Genomic DNA, 12,624 nt, shown 5'->3' with positions numbered 1-12,624 from the left:
GTAGATCCTAGCAAACATCTGTTATGTTAGTAATTCAAATAGAATTTCTGCCTTTGGAGTGATATTTGCAGCATCAGCAATCCCTCTTGACCATTTCAAGGCACTAACAATACCCTAGTGACTGGTGTCCTTCCAATTGGGCTTCATTTCAGCCCAAGAATTAAACTGCAACTTTTCATTTGGATGGTGCTGCTGAGATGCCCATCCTCCTGGCTCCAGCCAGTAGAGATTAGGTGAGGGGATTCTTAATGGCAGCAGCGGTAAAACTGGAGCAGAGAAGTATAGTGTGGGTCAACTAGACTTGAGGAGCCATGCATAGCTATGTGCATGTGCCTGTATATATAACACAGAACACATACACATATATTTAACACAGAACACATTACTTAGTTTCATATGGTTCATGAATTGCTCTTTGTGTAGCACAGGCATAAAGGTATGGCCCAGCTTCCCTCCCATCCTTTCCTTTAACTCTGACCAGTCTTTTTCTTCCTGTACTGTAGCTAACTTGTTCACCATAATTGCACCCATGCTAGCAGGTTGGTGTGCTTTCCCAGAAGGAGTGGTCATGCTGCTACAACCCACTTTCAGGGCTCTAGGGGTAACTCTGGTGTGAGGGAAACTCATGTCTATGTTCACAACTATAGCCCTGAGCCCCAACCAGTGTGTTTCCTATTTATACCCATCAATCAGAAAGACACCATTAACTCTTAATCATGAAACATTTATTAGCCAAGAAAATTAAAGCAAGAATAGTTGTAACATAATATTTATTCAATAGAAGATAAAATCAGGAATAATTAAAATGTAATAATTCACCCATAAGCTTGTGTCACACTTTTCTACTAATGCACACAATGCCTGTGGAGGAAAGAGTGAGCACAAACTTCCACAAATTTTACAGTGAAACACATGTATAGGGGACTTCATGTGCTTGGGTTAGTCCCTTTAGGGAGCAGTCTGCACTATGCATCCTTTGCTCCTCTTCTGAGTCTCTCTGGTCTTCTGCTAGATGAAATGGCTTCTCTGCTTCTCTTTTTGCAAGAACAGTATCACTTAAGCTATTTTTAGCTAATATCAGTATAAAGTTTGAGATCTGCAGAGCTTCTCAGATCTGTTCCCTTGGCTGGGTACTGAGGTAGCATGACACTCAGTGAAAAGCAGTTTCCTTTAATCCTGGGATCTGTAAAGCTATTCAGGTCTTGTTTTCTATAGACTTTGAAGGGGTTTCCCCTCTTAAGCTATAGAAGATAGCAAAGGCAATGAAAGCAAGTCTTTGAGAGGTTTTCTCTCTCCCTCAAGCTTTCAAGCAAGGCAGATTTTCCCTAGCCAGCTTATTGAACAGCATGGAGCTCTGCTTTCACCAATCAGCTCCCAGCATCAAACCTTTTCTCCAATAAGATCGGTTGTATGCAAGAACTACAGAGAAAGAGACAATTAATTAATATCAATAATAGGAAATTATTAGTTAGACAGAAGGATCTACTAGCTGTGGGTTCTAATGACTTAGAGTTAACTAGAGTTAACTTTAATAAAGAGACAATTATCAGCTGTGTTCAACTCCTCTCAGTTTCTCAGCTCCAGTTTCTCTTCTCAGCTTCTCTTCTCCTGGCTTCTTGGCTGACCTCTCAAGTAATCTTAACTTCTCATTCCGTTGCTTCTGATGACTCAAACTGAAGCCTACTTAGCACTTTTGGCCAAATATTTTAGATATCTACTGGACCACAACTGTAATACTTAACTGAGATGCCATTATTAGGATTACCTGTTATTCCATCACTTGTAGTCACCCATCTCTAACTTAGGTTGAGAAACTCAAAATTTATGTTTCTGTCAGGTATGACACAAATAGTTAATATACAATTTTTTTGTATTCCCAACTAGTTCTTTGATTTGAAATTTTCTAGTAACAAAACCCTAAATCCCACAAATAGTCATATTCAAATGTAATGCTGGGAAACATACACTTCAGCCATCTCTAACATTAGTCAGTACTTTTGCCTCTGAGCTGCTTTCACTCAGGTCCTCTCAGTGTTTTCATCTGAGGAAATGTTTTCTCTTAGATCTTCAAAACTGTCTATTTCTCCTCAAACTGCCTTTCTATATCAGATGAATGTATTTCCATCCTCACTTGGGTATAGAAATCTACCTTGCCTTACAGGAAAGTAGGAGAGGAAGGGGATGAGAGAAGGGAGGGTGATATATAGGGGAAACAAGATTGGGGGAGGGGTAGTCAGAAGCAAAACACTTTTCAGAAGGGACAGGGTGAAAGGAGAGAGAGAGAATAGAATAAACATTGGGGGAATATGATGGAAGGAAATGCAGTTAGCAATAGTAATTGTGAAAAAAAAATTTGAAGCAAGCTCCTCTGATAAAGACTTCATTTCTCAAACATACAGAGAACTGAGTCAAATTAATAAAAGTAAGAGCCATTTCCCAACTGATAAATGATCAAAAGATATGAAGAGTTTTCATGAAATAATCAAAGCTATCTATAGTCATATGAAAAAATGCTCCAACTTACTACTGACTGGAGAAATGCAAATTGAAATAATTCTGAGACACTACCTCATACCTATTAGCTTAGCTAATAGGGTAGAAAAGGAAAATAAGAAATGTTGGAGAGAATGTGAGACATTAATGCTCAGTTGGTAGAGTTGTGAACTGATTCAACTATTCTGTAGAGCAATTTGGAACTGTGCCCAAAGGGCTATAAAAACCATGAATACATTTTGAACTAGCGATATTACTACTAGGTATGTATTCTAAAAGAGATTATAAAAAAGAAAAGGACTTATATGGACAGAAATACTTATAACAGCCCTTTTCTGGGGATAAAGAATTAGATATTGAGGGAATTCCCATCAGTTGGGGAATGACTGAACAAGCTGTAGTATGTGATTATGATGGAATACTATTGTAACGTAAGAAATGAAAAGCAGGATGCTCTCAGAAAAACCTGGACACAGCACGGGCTGATGCAAAGTGAAATGTACTGTATACAAAGTAACAGCAATATTCTAAGATGAACAACTATGAATGACTTAGCTATTCTCAGCAATACAACTTGGAAGGACTTAAGATGAAAAATGCTATCCATCCCCAGAGAAAGAACTGATGGCATCTGAATACAGATTGAAACATACTTTTTAACTTTATTTTTCTTAAGTTTTTTTTTTTGGAGGGGAGGTCCATGTTTTCTTTCACAACATGACTAATATGGAAATATTTTGCATGACTACACATGTATAACCTGTGTAGAATTGCTTGCCTTCTCAAGGTGGGGAGGGAGGAAGAGAGAGAATTTGGAGCTCAGAGTTTTAAAAATGAATGTCAAAAATTGTTTTTACATGTAACTGGGGAAAAATAAAATCCTAAATAAAATTTTAAATGAACATATTTCCCCCTTCTTTTTCAGTAAATACAATGCCATATAATAAAGGGACTATACTCTAAATTTGTAATTTTAGTGATCCCAATCCTTGAAATCCTTGATTTTCATCCTTGAAACCCTAGAAAGATTATAAGAACTTTATAAGTCAGAATCTTCTCTAAACCATAGCTCATGAGCCCCCTTATTAGTTAGTGAAAGGATTCAGCTCAAAGTAGTGACATTTAATCAAGTATCATAATAACAAAAGTAACAATGGAAGTTCCTTCTCATAATTCTGGAGTTCAATTTCCCTCAAATACATATACTATCAATGGGAAGAGTGAACATGCATAGGGAGACATATACACATGGGGAACACATGTAGTCAGAGCACTTGCATGGAGGGACTACTCGTGTTTCTCATGAAGCAGATCAGCAAATGTGTTTGGATGATGCCATTGTATTATTTTTTTCTGGGTCTTCTTCTTGCCAGCTGTCACATTCTATAGTTCCTTGCTGGTAAAGCTCTCTGCTAGTCCCCATGGGGCATTTGATTTCCAATTCCACTTGTCTTTGGCTATTGAGCTATCTCAGGGTAATAATACTTTGTCTACTACTTACTGGAGGATGCTGTGGTTAGTAAGTCACTTCCCTATAGGGGAAGGCCATAGCTCTGTCAGCCAGGTTTTTGTCCACCATCATCATTTATAGAAAATGTATTACTAGTTGCAGGGGAAGACATTTTCAACCAGATCTTTTATCCTTCTACTGTGTCTCCAGCTATAGTGTTCACTTGAAGTGCTATCATCATGACTAGCTGCTATTCTGTCCATCATTCTTGAGGGGATGCTGTGGTTAGCAAGGTTTTCCTCGCCAGAGAGGGATACAGCTCTCTCTCTTCATCACTTTTAGCCAATGGCTATGAGCTACTGTGGGTTACAAGGCAACACATGCTTAGGTTGATATTATATCTACTACTTGAATTATTCTCTCAAGTGTCTCCTCAACTTCCACAGTTCAATTCTTGTCTGAAATATGATTCATTTTGATTCTTAACTTTTTCCCATATTTTCCTTGGTTGGAATATCCCCAGCACTTTATGTCCTAAAATGGAGGAGCTCAGTGAAACTGTGGTTCAGAAAAATCACTTTTTCCTCTCTTCTATGCAGATCACAAGGGTTAGTCTCATTGGAGAAGACTGAAAAGCTTGGTGACCTTTATCTCAACTCCCCAGCAACAAATCATAACCTTGTCTCTCGCTGCTTTTTCTGTATAATTTTTATGGTATCATTTGTATTCATTCTCTTCTGTGTTTGCATATATAGATATACTCATGAAAAATTGCTTATAATGTGATCTAAAGTAATAGAAGACACAAGAAAGAGTCATGATTAGGGAAATGATATCAAAGTCAAGAATTTTTAATTCCATTTTCCATCTTTGCCATTGGTAACAGATGACAAATTGGGCAAATCATGAAGAATCAGATACAACTGAACAACAACAAATCTGAACACCTAAAGATTCTAATAAGAGATCAGGACTGGAAGGCAGGGCTTTCCCCTATAGAAGGAGTATTTTAGCAAATATCTCTCTCTCTCTCTCTCTCTCTCTCTCTCTCTCTCTCTCTCTCTCTCTCTCTCTCTCTCTCTCTCTCTCCTCTCTCTCTCTGTCTCTGTCTCTCTCTGTGTCTCTCTCTGTCTCTCCCCTCTCTGTGTCTCTCTCTAGCTCTCTCTCTCTGTCTCTGTCTCTCTCTCTGTCTCTGTCTCTTTCTGTGTCTCTCTCTCTCTGTCTCTCTCCCTCTCTCTGTCTCTCTCTCTAGCTCTCTGTCTCTCTGTCTCTGTCTCTCTTTCTCTCTCTCCTCTCCCTCTGTCTCTCTCTCCCCCTCTCTCTTTTCTCTTCCCCCCCTCTCCCTCTCTTCCTCCCTCCCTCTCCTGTCTTCCCCCACCCCATCTTCTCTCGTTCTTCACCCAATAGTAACACACTATAGTAGCTGGTTGCAGAAGCATCTGAAATTCTCTTCCTTAAAGCAAAGCCTCCAGATGTGATCAGGAGAGATGGAAGCTAAAGGGACAAGCAAGAAACATCACATTTCCCCCCTATGCATCATCACTCAAGGTGCTAGAGGCACTGAAAAAAAAACAGAACCAAGAAACTGGTGTTCCTCCCCCCTCCCTCTGCCTTACCCTGCTGGCACCTATGTCTCATTGTGTTCTTTTATTCTGTTAAAGGCTGTAATTGACTAGTTTAATCTTATTTCTCATAAACACCTTTTGTTGCCCCTGTCATTGCATTTTCTTGTGATCTGTTGTTTGGGGCATGAAGTTATGGGACAGAAGAGAATGACCTTTCCTAAGGCAAGTCTGGGATTCTAAGCTCAAGGGAAAAGAATGGCAAACCAATGCCAAAAAAACCCAAATGAGGTCAGGAAGTCAGACACGACTGGAAACAACTGAACAACAATATATGCACATGTTTTCTCTACTGAGTAAGCTTCTTGAAGGTAGGAAATGTTTCATTGTTTCCTCTGTATCCCCAATTCAGTACCTGTTATATAGTAGGCACTTAATAAATACTTGTTGCTTGATAGGGAAAAGGTTATATACACATATATCCATGTATGTATGTATATGCCCTCCATATATGTATATATATGTATACACACTGCATGTATGTATATATACACATATGTATGACTGTTTCTTGGTAGGGTATATTAAAATTATTTCTTACTTTGCTTTTATAGGTATCACCAGTATTTAGCTAGTTTTCTTTTAGTAGGTTTGTCTTAAATGAATACAGAGGATGGATTTCCCTTTGAGACCCAACTTTCTAACCAGAAAACTAACTTTTAAGACCTATTTGGTTAAACATTTTTAGTCTCTAGAAAAAAAGAATTTTCTTATAGAAAAATTTGAACTGGATAACATATGAACCCTTCCATCACATAGAGGAACCTCTCGGGCAACATTTTTTGGTCAACTGTATGGAAATATACAACATTTTGGGATCAACTGTACTAGGGGAAATGGCATGACTTTTCTACTTCTGTTATCACAGAAAGTCCTAGAAAACCTTCAGACTCTGGGTCTATGGGGAATTACCAGTGGTTTGTTTGAAAATGTTTTCAAATGGGAAAAGTCAGTCTTTTAAAAATACTTCTAATGTATTTCATTTTGGTTCATAATCAATATTAACTAGAAAACTTAACCCCTGGTAAGTGCATTTTATTATTTTTTCCTCTCAGAATGTGTTTTCAAAAGGTAAAAAAAATTCAATGATTATATTAGGAAAGAAGAAAACAGTAAAAGAAACTTTGAAAAGGAGCCAATAGTGAATCCACAGCATACAAAACAATTTCATGTTATGTTTCTGCATTTTGAGGTGTTTAAATTTATTGTCTTAATTTAGAAACCAGCACTTTGGCTTTTTTGTTTTTATTTTTCATGCATTAAAAAAGCACAGTTATGGCAGATATATGATAACTACAATTTTTCTACACTTGTCTGGTTATGGAGGCTGTGTGAGGGTAGTGGGTAGTGTGCTGAAGATACTCAGGAAGACCTTGGTTCAAATCCCTCATTTGACAGATACTATGTGACTTAATTTAATCTTTGTTTCAGGCAACTACCTATGACTTACCTTCTAAATCAGATTATTATCTCTGTTGGTGGGAAGTTCATCCTGCAGAAGTCACATATTATTTGTGTATCAATTATGTCAAATTTTCCAAATACCTGTACCATAATTCTTTATATAAGTAACTACAATATTAGTTAATTCATCTAATATAAATTTAATATTATCACAAACATTTTTCCTACTACATCATTGACCCATGAGCTGTTGTGTTTATCACACTAGGGATATGATGAAAAATCCTGAAATTTCCACCTGGTAAAGTCCAATACAAGAGAAGTAGAATTATAGGCTTCAGATAGACACAATCTATTCTTTCAATGGTGTATTTTTTGGTAGGAGTGAACTTATAGGTGTGCACAAAGCTTTCCTTGAAGGGGAAGGGAAGGACCAATTGTCATGCTCACCCCAGAATAAGTGAGTATAGCTAGACAGACTGACCACTATACACACTATATGCACGTCCTTTTTTTCATGTTCTTTGCACACTTATGAATGATGTACAATTTATAAAGGCCAAATACTATGCAGCACTTGTCTTTTTAGGCATCCTTACTCCAGCCCCCACATGCCATTACAACTAATAAAAGCTCTTTGTGTATGTATCTGGAGATAGGACTCCACTGTCATTAAGAATGTCTCCAGAGATACTGGCAAACTAAAGCTACAGACTTCAGTGTGGTGACCCAAGAGTATTCTGTAAGGGGATATGCAGGGATGCTTTCTGGGAAACTGTGGGTCACATGCAGGTACCACTTGCTGCTGCTTAATACAATGATTAATGATGCTTTGCAAATGCTCACATCAGACTGAAGCAACAGGTAGATTCTCAAGAGGCTGCTCCCTCATCTCTTTGCCTTTGGCAATTTTAGTGGCATTAATAACCACTGCACAAGATGAAGCCTGTCACACTAAGACACACACGCTTATGAAAACAAGGGGATATTGAATCTTCTGGATGCTTTCATACTACTACTACTACTACTATTACTAATATAATGGCTCCTACTTACATAACCACTTAAAGTTTACAAGGTATTATCTCCAACACTGCTATGATGCAGCACAAATATTGTTATCCCCATTTTGTAGATAAGAAATTGAGATTTAGAGGAATGAAGTGATTTGCCTACTTTTATATAGGAGTGCAGCAGAACTTGGATTCGAACCCATCTGTCCTAAATCTAAGTCCTTTGCTCTTTCTACTACATCACATGTATTTCTTTATGAGAAGTTGAATGAGATGAAGCTTCCTCTAAGATGTTTTCCCAAATTAATCAGATAAAAGCAGTTTGCTTCCTTGATTTTAGTTATATCCCAAATTATCTTTATTCCCTCTATGTTACTACCTTATTGTCTAATTATGTTAAAGCCTTCCACAATCTGGCCCCCTTCCTACCTTTACAGTCTTTTTATGGGGTGTGTGAGGCAACCAGCGAGGACCAGCATCTCTGCCGTGAGGGTTTGCTGAGCCCTCTTCAGGGCTGCTCTTCAGTCTTTGGTGTTCACCTCTCTCCCAGTTTTCATCTGTGGCTCCAAGAAGCTGCAGCCCTACCAGTGGAAACATCTCAGTAGATGGGTTAAACCAGGTTGGGGATAACCAACATACTTCAAACCCAATGGTGAGTTAGAAGAACGTGGAGATTTTCTCTGACTTAATGTGCAGATGAGAACATGAAGTTGACTGAAGAAGGGGCCATGAAACATTGAGAGCTTGGTCAGATATAGAAGATTCCGAGGTCATCCACTGAATCCCAGATTGTCATCGATCATCTTGACTTTTGTCTTGTGACTGGACTTTGATGACTCTGGAAGAGAAGATGAAGCTGGTGACTTTGTTCGATTCTGTCTCACTTAAATCCAAGTCATATACAAGTCAAGACATTATCCTATGATGTCATTGGTCCTCTTTGAAAACAGAGGATGAACAACAATAGACTTCTTATCCCTACACCTCCCTCCCTGACTCCTCCACCTTCCATATGTGTGTGTATATACACACATACCCTACACATATATACATATGTTTAGGATATATATGTAGGATACACACATATATGTAGGATACTTATGGTTATATATACATGAATATAGTATATATTTATATATGCACACATATACACACATGTATGGAGGGTGGAGGGGTCAGGGAGGGAGGTTTAAAGTCTGTCTATCTATCTCTCTGTCTGTCTGTCAATGTCTATCTATACCCTACAATCCAGGGTCACTGGCCTTGTTCATGCTCTATGTTCATGATTCATGTTCATGCTCCACTTCCCAACTCAGGGCCATAGGTAGGATTTGGACCCAGGAATTTTTTGTATCTATCAACATAAAAATTTTATATTCTCAGAGAATCACAATTTCTCCTGACCCAAAAAAGTGGGAAGGGGATAAAAATTTGTTAAGCACCTACTACATACTACACAGTGCACCAGGTATTGCATTAATTGCCTTTTTTTTTGAGAGACCAGTTGGGGTTAAGTGACTTGCCCAAGGTCACACGGCTAGCTTTTTGTGTTAAGCATCTGAGGCCGGACTTGGACTCAGGTCCTCCTGACTCCAGGGCTGGTGCTCTATTCACTGTGCCACCTAGCTGCCCACACATTAAGTGCTTTTAAAATGTTATCTCATTTGACCCAAAAAGGAATGGTAGCTCTAAGCAGGCTTGAGTGTTACACAGTATGACTTTCTTGTGATAAGTGGCAGAAAAGACATGATCAAGGACATGCATGGCCAAAAAAGGAGGTGAGCTAGTCATATAGGAAAAGTGAAGGATAATGGAAGCAGGAGTACTGTATTGATACCTAGAAAAATAGGAAAAGTACCAAAAGGAAAACCTCCATGAGAATAGGCACGTCCTCCATGAAGGATGCGTGGAAGTCCTCAGATAAGAATGGCACAAGATGAGCAAGTATTCTGGGTTTGTGCTCCATATCAGATACAGAGGAGGGCAGAATCCTAGAAGATTGTAATGCAGGTACCAAGCTGGTGAAGAAGGGTGCTGAAATGACTGATGGCCTTTGAAGTTCCTCCTTCCTGGCTCTGTGATGGACCTTCATGCATCACCTGCCCTCACATCTGTGGTATCAGGCAGCAGTGATCTTGGAAAGCACCTGCAAAGTGTAATTTGATGGTGAATTGCTTGCATAAATACAGATTAAAACCCCTCACTTTCTACATTGCTTATCAGCCAATCTCATCTTTTTTTATCTGACCTTAATGGTTTCAAGCACTGATTGGCCAGAGTCCACTTATCTGAGTTCATAGACACTTTTTTTTTCTGTGCACATGATTGGTATTTTTGTTAGGTCTTGATATATATTCAGCAGTTTTAGTACCCTTAGTCTTAGGGGAGCTATTACCTGGTATGGGGTGGGACAAGGGGAGGAAACCTATACTGGACAGTTTCTCAGAATTATCCTAGGGATGACACAGTTAAACTAACAGTAGCTTTTTTTCAAGGTCACTCTTAGAATAATTTTTAGCATGTTTACTGTGTATGCTGTCCACCTTGAGATAAGAGCCACCAAAAAACTGCTGCAAAATTTGCATATACTTGGAATTTTAAAAAATGTGCTTCTCTAATTAGGAGTGAAGAAAATATTTTTAAAAATATATTTTATTTTGCCCAATTACATGTAGAAACAACTTTTAACATTTATTTTTTGAAAATTTGAGTTCCAGATTCTCTCCCTCTTTTCCCTTTCCTGTTCCCTAAGATGACAAGCAATTTGATGTAGCATGTATAGTCATGCAAAACATATTTCCTCTTTTTTTTTTGGAGGGGGGAAGGCAGGGCAATTGGAGTTAAGTGACTTGCCCAAGGTCACATGTGTCTAGTAAGTGTTAAGTGTCTGAGGCTGGATTTGAACTCAGTGCTCCTGACTCCAGGGTCGGTGCTCTATTCATTGTGCTACCTAGCTGCCCCCAAAACATATTTCCATATTAATCATGTTGTGAAAGAAAACACAAACCAATAAATCTTATAAAAGTAAATGTTGAAACTAAAAATTAATTTAAGAAACCACCGACCAAAAAAAAAAACTCATGAAAAAATAACTTTATGCTTCAATCTACATTCAGAGCCCATCAATTCTTTCTCTGGAAGTGAATAGCATTTTTCATAATAGGTCCTTTGGAATTGTCTCGGACCATTGTATTGCTGAGAATAGCTAAGTCACTTATAACTGATCATCATACAATATTACTGTTGCTAGGCACAATGCTTTACTGTTTTTGTTCACTTCACTTTGCATCACTTCATAGCAGTCTTTCCATGTGTTTCTGAAAGAATCCTATATGTCATTTCTTATAGTACAATAGTATTCCATGGCGGTCATACACCACATCTTGTTTGATCATTCCCCAATTGATGGGTATCCTTTCAATGTCCAATTCAGAGACATTTGCTATAAAAATTTCACCCCCTCTAGATTTCTGCTTTTCTTCTAAATTTGATTGCATCGATTTTGTTTGTGTAAAAAATTTTAATTTAATATAATCAAAATTATCCATTTTACATTTTGTAATGCTCTCTGTTTCTTATATGGTCAAAAAGTTTTCCCTCATCCCTAAATGTGACAGGTAAACTAGTCCACAATCCTCTACTTATCTTGTGGTATCACCATTTATGTCTAAATCATGTACCCATTTTGACCTATTCTTGGTATATTGTGTGAGATATTGATCTGTACCTAGTTTCTGCCAAACTGTTTTCCAATTTTCCCAGCAGTTTTTTGCCAAATAGTGATTTTTGTCCCAAAGCTTACATCTTTGGGTTTATCAAACACTAGATTGCCGTGGTCATTTACTACTGTGCATTGTTTACCCAATCTATTCCACTGATCTGCTACTCTATTTCTTTGCCAGTACTAGATTGTTTTAATGATAACCACTTTATAACACAGTTTGAGATCTGGTATGGCGAGGCCACCTTTAGAAAATAGTCTTAAGGTACACAGAGAAGAAGAAGAAATTAAAATTAAGCAGCAAAAATCCCCTTATAGATTAAGACAAGGAGTTAGGAGAAAAGAACAAGGCTCTAGGTGGTTTGACTATTTTTACATCCGATGCTAGTAGCTAAATTGCCTGTGATCGCTTGCTGGGATTAGAAGTAATACCGCTCTAAATTTTAGTACCTGGGACAAAGTCCCATTTACATGGACATAGTTCCATCTCTGGGTTTGAGTCCTAAGGAAGGAAACAAATTTCTTTCTTTCTTTTTAAACTTTGTTTTCCACTTAAAGTATTTTATTTTTTCCAAGTATATGTAAAGATAGTTTTCAACATTAACTTTTATAAGATTTTGGGTTCCATTTTTTTCCTCCCTTGCTCTCCTCCCCTCTCCCCAAGATAGCCTGGAATCTAATATAGGCTATTGTAATGGGAATGCAAATTTGGAAGATCTTCCCTGCCCCTAGGCTAAAGTGCACCTGAAGTCTGGGGTGAGAGGCTTGTTTTTCAGTAGATACTTCTTGATTGGCCAGTGAGTCAATAAGGTTGTTACATTCTCTGAGCCAGGAGAAGGCTATATAAGCCCTGATGTGTAGCTTTGTTTTGGGGGCTCACTTTGAGAAGTGTTCTGTGATTTGATCTGTATTCTGAAAAGC

General features: G+C 38.1%; 1 long non-coding RNA gene across 2 annotated transcripts in view; it reads right to left on the bottom strand.

Moving 5' to 3' along the window:
- Positions 1 to 744: 744 nt before the first annotated feature.
- The window catches only part of LOC138146593 (uncharacterized), a 26,139-nt gene continuing 14,259 nt past the window's right edge, over positions 745 to 12,624 (bottom strand). The window contains exons 2-4 of one of the 2 annotated variants that reach the window (XR_011164533.1): positions 9,820 to 10,128; positions 8,412 to 8,820; positions 745 to 1,419 (exon numbers count right to left, since the gene is read on the bottom strand). This is a non-coding gene — a long non-coding RNA (uncharacterized lncRNA). The remainder of the gene's footprint in view (positions 1,420 to 8,411; positions 8,821 to 9,819; positions 10,129 to 12,624) is intronic. The other variant, XR_011164532.1, reaches the window with a different exon arrangement.

This window comes from Petaurus breviceps, unplaced genomic scaffold (genome assembly GCF_028583685.1).
Source record: "Petaurus breviceps papuanus isolate PSGF00001 unplaced genomic scaffold, PetGlider_PUasm1.0 90763, whole genome shotgun sequence".
NCBI lineage: Eukaryota > Metazoa > Chordata > Mammalia > Diprotodontia > Petauridae > Petaurus > Petaurus breviceps.
The sequence above is the reverse complement of the archived record's forward strand: the minus strand, read 5'-3'. Positions and strand labels throughout refer to the sequence as shown.